The sequence below is a fragment of the Primulina eburnea genome, chromosome 17, assembly GCF_022965805.1.
Source record: "Primulina eburnea isolate SZY01 chromosome 17, ASM2296580v1, whole genome shotgun sequence".
In the NCBI taxonomy this organism is placed as follows: Eukaryota; Viridiplantae; Streptophyta; class Magnoliopsida; order Lamiales; family Gesneriaceae; genus Primulina; species Primulina eburnea.
In genome coordinates this window covers 9,886,826-9,900,820 of record NC_133117.1, presented here as the reverse complement: position 1 = coordinate 9,900,820, position 13,995 = coordinate 9,886,826, and positions in this window count along the sequence as shown.

Sequence of the window (13,995 nt, the reverse complement as noted above, 5' to 3'; positions counted from 1 at the left end):
TCTCCGATGGAGCTAATCGATAAGGAGCTCTAGAGATTGGTGCCGTGCCTGGCACTAAATCAATGCCGAAATCTACTTCCCGAACAGGAGGAAAACCAGGAATCTCCTCGGGAAAAACATCCGAAAAATCGCAAACCACTGGAATGTCACCGACACCGATACTACCTGCGGACGAATCAATAGCATAGATAAGGTAGCCTTCCCCGCCCGACTCTAAAGCACGACAGGCTTTCAGAGCAGAAACCACAGGCATCGGGGGTCGCGCTCCCTCTCCATAGAAAAACCAACTGTCGCCCTCAACTGGACGAAACTGCACAAACTTCTGATAACAGTCCACAGTAGCTCTAAACACAGTCAGCACATCTATTCCCAGAATGCAATCAAAATCCTCCATCGCAAGAACCATCAAATTAGCAGTTAAAACATTACCCTCAAACTCTAGAGGACAACCCAAAACTAGACGTTTAGCTAACACCGAATGACCCATCGGTGTGGAAACAGATACCACAACGCCCAAAGAAGTGAAGGGTAATGCATGACGCTTAGCAAATCTCGCAGATATGAATGAATGAGATGCACCAGTGTCAATGAGAACGTAAGCAGGTAATCCACATAATAAAAACACACCTGCGATAACTCTCTCGTTCTCCTCAGCCGCCTGATCCTGGTTAAGAGCAAAGACCTGCCCTTGAGTACGCGGTCGGAGGTTAGAACCCTGAGTAGACTGTCCCTGCTGTGGCCTCTGATGAACTGAAGCCTGAGAACCAGATCCTGATCCTCCGCCCGTCTGTGGACAATCTCTCTTCATGTGGCCCAACTCACCGCACTTGTAACAAGCACCCGCAACCTTGCGACAACGCTCCGTCGGATGATCCTTCCCGCAATGCTGACACGGGCCCTTCTTCTTCCCAAAATGGTGAATTCCTCCAGATCCAGAGGAAGAAGAAGTAGATCCCGCCTTCTTAAATGCTTGGGCGCGGGGACCCAAAGAACTAGTAGGACGAGCAGACTGCATGGCTCGACCTCTCAGCAAACTGCCCTCAGCCTGGCGACAACGATTCACAAGGCCCTCATACGATGTCGGATCATCGCAGACAACAACCCGATCATAAATCTCCTGATTGAGGCCCTGAAGAAAATGGTTATACTTGGCACTAGCATTGTCACTGACATGCGGAACATATGGAAGCAACTCAAAGAACTTCTGCTGATACTCATCAACAGACAAACTTCCCTGCTTCAGATTGATCAACTCAATCGCCTTGGTCTGCAGAAGAGCTGGCGGAAAGTAAAGCAGCATGAAAGCGGCTCGGAAATCGGCCCAAAGAACTCGACCCTGTCGCTGAACTATCGGTGCAGAGGTAGACCTCCACCACTTGCGCGCACCACCCTCCAGCAAGAAATCAAGGGTATCAATCTGCTGCTCCGCCGAGCACTGAAAAGTCTTGAAGCAGCTCTCCATCCTCTCAAGCCAGTTCTCCGCAACATCCGGGGTCTCACCGCCTGAAAGAGGTTTCGGCCCCATCTGCAAGAACCGATGCATACTAAAACTCCGAGGCTCATCACGACGGTGTTGACGACGTTCTCGATGCTCTCGACGACGTTCCCGATCGTCGCGGTCTCCCCAGCGTCCAACGCTGCCATGACTACTAGCATCGTCGTCAAAACCAGACATCTCTTAGCTACAAAAGTTACCAGAGATTAAACCCAAAAGAACAGTTCTAAATCCCAAAATCTTAATGCATGCTCTGATACCATAAATGTAGTGACTCGTTCCAGAATCACCTACTAATCAGAACTTAAGCATGCAAAATTAACATTTAAAACTGAATCAGGTAAACAGCGGAAAAACAGTAATACAACCCAATCGAATCTGTAAGTACAAAATACTTAAACAACCAGATCGAACTAAATACCAAGAACAAATACCAACAACTACAGGTCAACCTCTGCCAGCTCCCTGTCCACTCCCTCCTGGACCGTCCAACCTGAGACCTGCCCCATCGAATAGGGTGTCCAAAACAGAGATAAACCGAGGACGTGAGCATAAAACGCTCAGCACCAAAAGCATGAGTATACAAGACTATGACATGCATGTATGCAAAATGTACTGGATACCAGGATCTGGGTATATCGAAAATACTGCTCAGGTAAATGACGTCAAGGTATGTAGCACTCTGCGCCGTCGCACCAGGAGGTGGCTCCCATACCAAAATAAACCTGTGGATATACCGGTGACCTGACCACCGTCGGCCAACGGGGTCCAACCATCCACAACAAACGAGGGCTGAGCACCCTCTCAACATGCTATCTCAAAGATAATCAGGCTCAACATGATTATGCAAATGCCGCATAATAAACCATGCATCATATGACAGATAATAATGCAACATATAAACATGCAACACATAGTAAAGCATACTCAATCCTGCTATCTCGGATAGTACTTTCGTACCTCAAACCAGTAGATCCTAGCAATCAGTCCTAGAATAAGTCTGCGTCCGTAGTCAGCCCACTGATGCCGCTAGCTCCCCAACTAGAGCACAGCTCCGCTACAAAACCAGTAGCTCCCCGCTAGTGCCTGAACCTCGGGAAAAGACTAGAAACCTATCAGAAACGACTAAAACGCTCTGGAACACTCGAAATTGGCGAGTTAGAAATGAAGCCTCGCGCCTCTATTTATAGACAACGATCGGACGATCCGATCCACTTCGGACGCTCCGATCCGGTACACTTCGGACGATCCGATCCACTTCGGACGATCCGAACATTGCATGTCTTCCACGTGCCCAGCCACCTGTCTCGGACGATCCGAACCCTGATCGGACGATCCGAACTCTGCATGGCTTCCACGCGTCCAACCACCTGTCTCGGACGATCCGAACCCTCTTCGGACGGTCCGAACCCTCTTCGGACGGTCCGAACCCGGTTCGTTCCTTCCGATCCCACCGAAATATAATTAATCCAATAATTAACTCAAATTAGGTATCGGGATACTACACCTGCATTCACCTAGGTTGGACCTGGAACAATGTATGGCTCACATGGATCTAATAGTGTTGGCGATCGATCATCCTTATTTATTGTTGAATGTCATATTATGATATATATGCGATATATAGTAGTATGCATGTATGTATATTATTAGATAATATAGTTGCATGAATCCGGCAAACATACAAACTCGTGGCACGTGATTTTTAATTAAATTGATGAGACAATTTTAAAATTAAAATCCCTCATTTTGAATATGATTCAAAATTTATATCAAACCGAATAAGTAAAAATTAAAAGAGTCTAATTTTTCCTTGCCTTCCATCAACCGTGGTTGCATGTTGATCGCTACCCGCGGACAGTGTCTGGCTCATATTATTGGGGAGGCCTGTACGCCGGAAAGCTGTGACTTCCACCGGACATATGATGTGAATTGAGTGGAACTCCCATGACTTCGGCTCATATTATTGGGGGAACTCATGGCGACCGTCTACTACAATTCAACATTGATGGGTTGGTTTGACACGCGAAAATAAACGACGTCATATTATTGGGTCCTTATTAAACGTGAGGCAAAACACGCGGAGGTTGCATAGGGATGCAATTGGATTCTACCTTTTAGAAATTATAATTGGCTGATATTATTAGGGATTATAATTGGCTAATTGGACTCTACGTGCCCACTAAAGAAATACGATTTCTCTTTTTCATCAGAGGGTGGTGGAAATGTCAAAATAGTGGGAGGGAGATTTATAAAATAAAAATCCATATTTTATATCTTAAAATTATTTTAAAGTAATCAGCAACCATTATTCTGTTTCCGTATCAGTATATTTTCGATTTCGTCACGTAATCAATTTTTATTATTAACAAGCTAATCGAATCTAATTTTCAAGACTGGTTGGGAAATTGTTCTGAGTTCAGAGAAAATAGCATACACACTAATGTCAGTCTTGTTGAACTGACAAAGCATGCAAGATGGTAGGACCATAGTATGCAAGCTAAAGTGTAACATGCTCGCTTTTATGTCAAATGAACTGTAGGGACAGTTTGAGGAAATATTGAATGCTGCTGACATTCGAATGCATGTGCAAGAGTTGCATGGTGCATGAAACTCGTACGATGATGCACACCACTTTTAAAAGCTCATGATTACAAGCATGCAAGATGGGGCTTTGGCCCATGAGCGTGGTGTACATATGACTGGGCTTATTGAGAATGTGGTGCGCCTGGAATATGTGATTCTTAACGAGTTACTAGATAACATCAATTTGTTGTCTTTCTATTCCTCATTTGACGGGGTTATGGTGAACTTTAATTTGAATAAGATAAATGATAGCCTTGAAGAGCTAGTCAATACGCTTATAACTTATGAGATCACCATAAAACAAGTAATTGTTGTTTTTCTAATGGGCCTCTCGTCAGACGAAAAATGGTCTACAAGATAAGGGAAAGAAATGTTCTGCCCTCACAAGAAAAACAAACTCAATAAAAGGCAAACTCTGAAGGACACTTAAAGGGCCTACAAAGCCCGATAAGTCAGAACATATTTATTTCACTGCAAGAAATTCGGACATAAGAAATTATATGCGCCAGAAATGTTCTGGAAATGATAAGTGAATGTCCAAGTAAACATGATTTCAACAACAATAGAAAGTTAGATGATCCAAATCCCACACAAGCATGGCACGTTAGATTATGTCACATTTCTCAAAGAAGGATGCACGAACTAGTGGGAGAAGGCATGTTTGACTTGTCAGACATAAATTCTCTACCTACTTGTAAATCTTGTCTAAAAGGAAAAATGACAAAGACTCCATTCGATGGAAAGGTGGAACGTGTGCATGGTCTACTGGATTTGATACACATAGACGTTTGTGGCCCGCTAAGTGTTAGCACAAAATATGGGCAATCCTACTTCGTTATCCTTACTGATGACCATTCGAGGTATGGATATGTTTATGTTTATAAAACACAAATCTGAAGCATTTGAAAGGTTCAAAGAATTCAGATCTGAAGTAAAAAAACTAGCTAGAAAGAAGTATTAATGAATTTCGATATGATCGAAGTCGAGAATACTTAAGTGCTGATTTTTTGGATTATCTAAAAGAGAATGTGATTCTCTTACAGTGGACTCCACCAGCAACACCACAATTGAATGGTGTTTCTGAACATTGTAGGCGAACCTTGTTGGACATGGTTCGATCAATGATGAGATTCACTGAATTGCCTACATTGTTTTGGGGCTTTGCGCTTGAAACCGCGACAATGTTGTTGAATAATGTCTATACTAAGGCAGTGGATAAAACACCATATGAGATATGGATGGGAAAAACACCCAAATATTCTTACATGAGAATATGGAGATGTCCTGCTTACGTGAAGCAGACAGTGGGAGACAAATTGGATAGTAGATCCACTTTGTGCTACTTTGTAGGATATCCAAAGAATTCTGTTGGATATTATTTCTATCATCCAAATGAAGCAAAATGTTTGTTTCAAGAAATGCCACCCTTTTGGAAAAGGAGTTTTTATTAGATAGAAAAGGCAAGATGATAGAACTTGAAGAAATTCAAGATACTCCCTCAACTATAGTAGTTGAACCTAATCCCTGACAACCAGTAGTTGAAGTACAAGCTCCTAGAAGGTCTGATAGGGTTATTAGACCACCTGCAAGATATATGCTTATTCATGAACAAGGCCATGATGAGTCTTGTGTTGGATGTGATCCAATGAATTTCAAAAGGGCAATATCTGACACTGATTCTGTAATGCCCGGAAATTTAATCCCAGTAATCTGTAATACTTGATTTATAATTGATAGGATTACAAAAGGATTAATCGGGACATTGAGAAAAGAATTAGAAATGAAATGGTGAAGGTGAGGCCGAGGGGACACTGCACCCGCGGCCTAGGAAGCACCGCACCCGCGGTTGTGCTTCGGGAAATATTGTGCATCGAGATCGTAGGGTGACCGCACCCGCGGTGCTAACACGACCGCACCCGCGGTGTTGCGTGTCTTGCGGAAAATGAGCCACTTGCTGTGATGCATGCGCGAGTTGTCTATATATATATATATATATATATAGCATTGTTCTTCGAAAATCAGAACATAAATCGAGAAAAGGTCTGAAGAAGAAAGGAGAAAATCCTTACGCCTTTTGCGAGAAATCCGTCCGTCTGATTTTGAATCCGAGTTCGGTATTGAGTTCCTGACAACGTAGGCTACAACTGGACGTAAGTTTTACTACGTTTTGACATGTTTTAGAATTATGATATTGTCAGAACTGAATGGAACTCATATATGTTGTTCTTGACATATGAGACATTATAGAATCGAAGTCAGACTAAGAAACGGACTGATTATGGAATTGTTATGAATTTTTAGGGTATATTGATTTATACCAGACAGATTTGAATTGTGATTGGATTACAGATTGTATCAGATATGGGTTATGGATTGTAACTATTATCTGTTGAATCGGTATTGACGGGGATATTGAAATTGTACCGTTATACCGTTGATTTGAATTAAATCCAGATTCATCAGATTGTTATTGAGTTGAACGGTATATTGACATGAGATTATTGATATTGTCATTGCCAGACAGGCTGTGAGTTCAGGACATCGACAGAGCCAGAAACCGACGAAAGAAAGGTATAAGTCAATGTGGTATTGGGAGATCGACTTGAGTCGGATTAGACTTGAGTTTCCCTAAATCACATACTTTACTTTATTGCATTGATATTTGCATGGATTGAATAATATACTTGTTCTCTTGATTTTAGATGACAGGTATTAGACGATGTATCTTGTGAAAGAAGTGCCTGATAGTGGTGGAATCGCCACGAGCACATTGCACGATGTCTCAAGATAGGATATTAAAGATAGAACTGCAGTCCATGACGGATAGGTCAGGACACCGGATGTTTGGTTATATCGAGTAATAGGAAATGGGAATTCGTCTATTACGGAATTCGATATAGGAATACCAGGATATTGGTTATATCGAGTAATAGGAATACGGTTCCTTCTATTACGGAATTCGATATAGGAATACCACATTTGGAAACCGGGATCCCTAGACTAGGATTGAGTCTAGTCTGAACTGTAGAATTATGTCGACAGATTGCTATTGATTATGTTTCAGATTTTGATACATATATCTGTTACCTGATTACATGCTTTATATTGTTTATATGATTGCATGTTTCATTGATTTATACTGGGATTATATTCTCACCGGAATTATCCGGCTGTTGTCTTGTCTGTATGTGTACTTGACAACAGGTGGGACAGGATCAGGGTCCAGGAGATGAGGAGAGATCGTGATTAGAGTGGAGGCTCCGGACTTGGATTAGAGATAGGGTTGAACACTTGACATTAGTTGTTAAACCTTAGTTTATTTTGAATGCATGCAGTACAGGACTTGTATTGTATTTTATACTGATATGTATATGAGTTTGATTTCACTACGTTCCGCATTTAAAAAAAAAAAAAATTTAGACCCTGTTTTAATTGATTAATTTGTCCCAATTATGATTAAGAACTTGATTAGCGTCCGGATCCCCACAACAGGTGGTATCAGAGCGATAGATCCTTGAGATTGAGATAGGAGCTAGTGAGCGGGGTAGAATGTATTTTCTTTCCTGCTTTTGATTGCTAGCATGATTTACTGCTTTATAATGCATGTTTATCTGACTTGATTTGAAAACATGTATTATTGAGAACGAATCAGAGCCGATTCTGGATCAGCGGTAAGATGATCGGAGGAGGACTGAAATAGAACTTTGGGTTGTGATTGCTAATCCTTTTGATTTCAGATATGCCTCCGAGAAGAATGCCAGAACAGGGGAGTACCTCGAATCCTCCCATGGATGTGACACCTACAGCAATGGAGAAATTGCTGAAAAGATTTCAGTCATTTCATCCACCGACTTTGAAAGGTACGGAGAACTCCGTGGAATGTGAAAGTTGGTTGGACGATATTGAATCGTTGTTTGAATCTTTGGAGTACACTGAGGAAAAGAGGGTGAAACTGATAATACACCAGTTGCATGATGTTGCTAAACACTGGTGGATCACGACTAGAAGGGCATTGGAACAACGAGGTACGGCCATTACTTGGAATGTGTTTAAGACTGAATTTTATCTACGGTTCTTTCCAGTTTCTTATAGGAAGGACAAAGGAGCAGAATTTGCAAACTTGAAACAAGGCCAGTTAAACATTGAGGACTATGTGGCTAAGTTTTCGACATTGCTCCGATTTGCTCCTCATGTGGCTGGGAGTGATGAGGCCGTTGCAGACCAGTTTATAAATGGCCTAAATCCTGAAATTTTTACTTTGGTGAACACCGGGAGGCCCAGTAATTTCACCGATGCCCTGAACAGAGCCAAGGGAGCCGAGGCAGGCCTGATGAGGCAGAAAGAGGCTTCGTTTGTGCTTCCAGTATAGGGACAACAAGCACCTCCTGGATTTGAAGGTGGTAGCAGCAGTAGCAGGAAGAGAGATTTCTTGAAGGCTAGAGGGAAGCAATTCAAGAAATCTGGTACTACTTCGTCCAGTTCGAGTGGCTCTAGACAGATTAGTCAGGGCCAGAGCTATACAGGACCGTACTGTGGTACTTGTGGAGGGAGGCATTCCACAGATCAGTGCCGAGGAGTGGTTGGCAGCTGTCGTATTTGTGGACAGCAAGGACACTTTGCTCGAGTGTGTCCCCAGAGGAGTGCCCTGGGATCACAAGCAGCTGAGTCATCGGGATTAGTGGCTCAGGCAGGTAGACGACCATCTGCCGTTCATACTTTTCAGTCAGCACCGCCTACTCAGTCACAGCAGAGGCCAGGAGGGGGCCAGACCGCGAGCCAGCCTCCTAGACAGCAGGCCCGATTGTTTGCTTTGACCGAGGAGCAGGCACATGATGCACCTGATGATGTTGTGGCAGGTAACTGTTTTATTTCTGGTTATCCTGCATATGTATTGATTGATACTGGTGCATCGCATACTTTTATTTCTGAGAGGTTTGCATTGAGTCGTGCATTACCAGTTGAGTCATTGTCTGCGGTAGTGTCAGTTTCTTCCCCGTTAGGAACAGGTTTGATATCAGTAAAATCTGTGAAACCTTGTTGTTACGCCTTAAACGCATACAAATCTCGAGGATGAGATTAATGTTTTTAATGCTGTAACATATCCCAAAGTTTTTGTTTTGATGATACCAAAACTTGGCTTAAAAATGTACTAATGTTTTATATTGAGGCATGCAGGAAATTAAGAACAAAGTTAAGTTCGGAAGATCTGAAGTTGGTTCGGACGTTCCGAAAAGGTGCCGATCAGAAGCAAAGTAGAAGCTGTTCGGAAGCTGCGAGGAGCCAGTTCGGACGTTCCGAAGACGTGATCGGACGTTCCGAACACAAGCAATCAAATCACTTCAATGCGGAGACAAATCGATCTGACTGTTGATTGAGTAGATTTCGGACGCTACGAAGGACATAATCGGACGCTACGAAGTGTTGAAGATTTCAAATCTCCGGAAACGCGGGAATGTTCGGACGGTACGAACTTGAGTTCGGACCTTCCGAAGCTGTTCATACACTGTCTGAAAGAACTGTTCGGAAGAAACGTAGTTTGATCGGTCCCTCCGAAGCATATGTTCGGACCCTACGAAGTCAAGATCGGAAGATCCGAAGTCATTCCAGAATTACGCAAATTGATTTCAATCACATCGGACGTTCCGAAGCATAAACAGAAGATCCGAACCTTGGCGTCCAAGACTAGTATAAATAGGCCTTTGAGGATGCATTCTCAATCATCCCACTCCACTCTCTCTTGTCTCTTACAAAGCTTTCTACTATCTTTTGTGTGCGTTGATTAAAAGAGTTGTAATATCAAAAGAGTTGTAGAAAAAGAGTGAAAGTAATACTCTCGAGTGGGTTGTAAAGTTCGTGGCTATCCTTGGAGCCCTCAAGGCCAAGTATACGCATCGAGGCGTGGTTGTAAAAGCTAGCTTGGAGCTCCTAAAGCCAAGTCGATATAGTGATACCTCGATCCTCATCGAGAAGGGGAGACGTAGACGATTCTTCGTCGAACTTCCATAAACATCTCTATCCCTCTTTACTTTACGCATTTACTTTACTACGCATTTATTTTACGCACTTACTTTACGCATTCATTTTTTATTTGTGATTGTCCCTCAAGTCTTCCGCTTGCAATTTTTGCAAACTCGTTTTAAAAACGCTAAAGGGCCTAAAAGAACCTATTCACCCCCCCTTTAGGTTCTTCAAGTGGTATCAGAGCCAGATTTTTCAAAATCTTTTAAATGGCCAATCTAGCAAGCGAGTATGCCCAAGGACAATCCACAAATCGTCCCCCTCTTTTCAATGGTACTAATTACGGATATTGGAAGAATAAAATATCTCTATACATCCAATCCGTCGATTACGACCTTTGGAAAATAACGGTGAAAGGTCCCTATATCCCCATGAAAACGGTGGATGATAAGGAAATTCCTAAGGGAATGGATGACTTCACCAAGGACGATATGAAACTTATCTCTCAAAATGCTAAAGCTATGAATATTCTTCATTGTTCCCTAGATATGAATGAATACAACCGAATCTCGGCTTGCACCTCCGCCAAAGAGATTTGGGACAAATTGGAGATTTGCCACGAGGGAACCAATCAAGTCAAAGAAACGAAGATAGACCTTCTCCAACTCAAGTACGAGACCTTTGAGATGGAACCCAAGGAGGATATCGACACCATGTTTCGGCGGCTCACCCAAATCATCAATGAGCTTGCCCAACTTGGTGAGAACTACCCAACTAAACAAGTGTGGAGGAGAGCCCTTCGAGCACTACCGGCGGAATGGGATGCAAAGCGCACGGCTATCATTGAATCCAACAAGGGAGATGCGGCATCCTACGACCTTGATCAACTTCATGGGACCCTAAAGACCCATGAACTTGAAGTATCTACCCGGAAGGAGACAAAGAAAGATGACGACAAAGTAAAGGCGAAAGGGATCGCCTTGACCAGTCAACTTGAAGATATCGACGATGAAGAAATGGCACTCGTCACTAGAAAGTTCAAAAGATTCATGCGGAGTTCCAACTTCAACAAGAAGGACAAAAAGATTGAGAAGGAAGTGACCTGCTACAACTGTCAACAAAAAGATCACTATGCAAACGAGTGTCCCTCCAAGAAGAAGGCCGGCAAAGACAAGAAGAAGGCCCTTCTAGCCACGTGGAGCGACAGCGACAACGAAGAAGAGTCTACCCTATGCTTCATGGCAAAGGAAGATCATCTGACCGACTCGGATGACGACGAGGTACCCTCTTACGATGAATTACTCTCCGCTTACACTAGTATGTACAATAAGGCTAAGTCACTTAGAAATGAGAATAAGCAACTTAAAACTGAACTAGAAGCTAGGATGCATGACAACACTAAGCTCAAGACAAACCTAAGAGACTTAGAGAAAGCCTTCAACAAGTTCAATGTGAGTAGCGGTAAACTAGAAAACCTCTTGAGCATGCAAAGGTGTAACTTCGACAAAGGAGGTCTAGGATATGAAAAGAAATCAGTCAACTTCGCTAGTCTTATCGCAAAGGCAAAACTAAGAACACCACCAACATGCACTTACTGTTGTAAGATAGGCCACATAAGACCTAAATGCAAGAAACTTAGACACCAACACAATAAGAATAGCTATTGGAAATGGATCCCCAAATCCCCAACTACTACTAACCTCAAAGGACCCAAAGAAACGGGTACCAACTATCAAATTGTATCTCAATCTTATAGGGTCAAAGGGGAGACAAGTCATCGAGCACTTGGTATCTTGACAGTGGATGCTCTCGACACATGACGGGAGAAAAGAAGCTGCTACAATCCATTCGACCAAAAGAAAAGGGATCGGTGACCTTTGGAGACAACAGCAAAGGGATCATAGAAGGCATCGGCTCAATAGGTATATCTAACTCTACTATCATTGATGATGTACTTCTTGTGAAAGGACTTAAACATAACCTCCTAAGCATTAGTCAATTGTGCGATAGGGGTTATGAAGTCAAATTCACACCACACGATTGCACTGTATCACTCACAACTGACAAAACCATTAGTTTCAAAGGTTATAGAAGTGAAAATGTTTACAAGGTCGATTTAAAGATTTCATCTTTTTCAAAAATAAAAAGCCTTGTAACATTAAATGTTGATGACAACATTCTTTGGCATAGACGACTTGGTCATGTTGGGATGAGCACCATAGAAAAACTTTTAAAACTTGACATAGTTTCCGGAATGCCAAAGCTGAATTTAAAATTAGATTCTTTTTGTGATGCTTGTCAACTTGGTAAACACACAAAGGAATCCTTCAAAAATAAAAATTTTGTATCCACTTCTATGCCCCTTGAGTTACTTCATCTAGATTTATGTGGTCCCTCGAGGACAACCAGTCTAGGAGGTAAATCCTATGCTTTTGTCATTGTGGATGATTTTTCACGTTTCACTTGGACATTGTTTTTAGCCCATAAAAGTGATGCCTTTGATCATTTCAAATTTTTTGTCAAAAAGGTTGAAAATGAGAAAAATCTTTTGATCAAACAAATCCGTAGTGACCACGGAACGGAATTTCAAAATGAAAATTTTTCAATTTTTTGTCAAAGCAAAGGCATTGGTCACAACTTTTCTTGTCCTAGAACTCCTCAACAGAACGGTGTCGTTGAGAGGAAGAATAGGACCCTAGTAGAGATTGCAAGGACCATGCTATGTGAGCATTCTCTACCAAAATATTTTTGGGCTGAAGCAATGAGTTCTGCTTGTTACATCATCAATCGCGTATCAATAAGGCCAATTCTCAAGAAAACTCCATACGAACTATGGAGAGGGAGAAAGCCTAACATTTCTTACTTCCGCGCTTTTGGATCAAAATGCTTCATCCACAACAATGGTAAGGACAACCTGGGTAAGTTCGATGCTAAATCGGACAAAGGTATCTTTCTTGGTTACTCTACTTCTAGCAAAGCATATAGAGTCTTTAATAAACGCACTTTACTAGTTGAAGAATCTATTCATGTCATATTTGATGAAACTAACCCTTGCTTGCCTAGACCTGTTGTTTCTGATGATGATGATATAGATATCCTTGGCGAAAAGTTGGAGTCCACAAGCCTAGATGATGTTCCTAAAGATCAAGAGGACGCACCTCTTCCGAAGGAGTGGACTACGCACAAGGATCATCCCATGGACCTCATCATTGGTAGCCCATCGAAGGGAGTATCTACTCGCTCTTCTAATATGTGCAATTATCTTGCTTTTCTTTCTCACATAGAGCCTAAGAACATAGAAGAAGCTTTACTTGATGAGTCTTGGATTATTGCTATGCAAGATGAATTAAATGAATTTAGAAGGAATAAAGTTTGGAATCTTGTACCTAGACCCATTGATAGACCTGTCATAGGAACTAAATGGGTATTTAGGAACAAGTTAGATGAGCATGGTACAATCACTAGAAATAAAGCTAGGCTAGTAGCTAAAGGATATAGTCAAGAAGAGAGAATTGATTATGATGAGACTTATGCCCCTGTCGCTAGAATAGAATCCATTCGCATGCTACTTGCTTTTGCTTGCTCTAGAGACTTTAAATTGTTTCAAATGGATGTTAAAAGTGCTTTTCTTAATGGTGATTTGAAAGAAGAATTGTATGTTGAGCAACCTATTGGTTTTGAAGATGTGCACTTATCTGATTATGTGTATAAACTTGATAAGGCTTTGTATGGTTTGAAACAAGCTCCTAGAGCTTGGTATGAGAAATTATCCACCTTTTTGCTGTCTAATGGTTTTTGTAGAGGTAAAGTTGATATTACCTTGTTTACCTTGACTAAAGACAATGATTTGCTGATAGTACAAATATATGTAGATGATATTATTTTTTGTGCTACTAATGAACACTTTTGTAGAGATTTTTCTAAGCTTATGCAGGATCACTTTGAGATGAGCATGA